This window comes from Colobus angolensis, unplaced genomic scaffold (assembly GCF_000951035.1).
Source record: "Colobus angolensis palliatus isolate OR3802 unplaced genomic scaffold, Cang.pa_1.0 Scaffold454, whole genome shotgun sequence".
NCBI lineage: Eukaryota > Metazoa > Chordata > Mammalia > Primates > Cercopithecidae > Colobus > Colobus angolensis.
In genome coordinates this window covers 735928-736215 of record NW_012117977.1, presented here as the reverse complement: position 1 = coordinate 736215, position 288 = coordinate 735928, and the positions used below count along the sequence as shown (strand labels likewise).

Below are 288 nucleotides of genomic sequence, written 5' to 3'. Positions count from 1 at the left end.
CGGCCATCTCAGCCAGGTCGCCTGGCACCGCAGGCTCTGGGACCGACGCGGCCCCCTGGATCAGGCCCAGGCCCTGGCCTTCCAGGGCTGCGGCCCCCACGCCCAGCCTCTGGAGCGCCAGCAGCAGGCAGGGCTCGCCCCTGCGGTTGGGAGCAGCAGGGCGGTGCCTGAAGAGCAGGCGGTTGTGGTGACGGGTCGCTATCAGGATGTGGTGGTTGTGATAGAGGCGGTGGAGAAGGAACAGAAACCTAAGGCCCGCCACGGGGTAGCGACGGATGATTGCCGCCA

The 288-nt window shown here is 69.1% G+C and overlaps 1 pseudogene across 1 annotated transcript in view; it reads right to left on the bottom strand.

Annotated features, from left to right (window-relative positions):
- The window catches only part of LOC105523224, an 8971-nt pseudogene that overhangs the window by 7767 nt on the left and 916 nt on the right, over positions 1–288 (bottom strand). The window contains exon 2 of the transcript XR_001003560.1: positions 2–248. The product of XR_001003560.1 is annotated as a cancer/testis antigen 47A pseudogene (transcript). The remainder of the gene's footprint in view (position 1; positions 249–288) is intronic.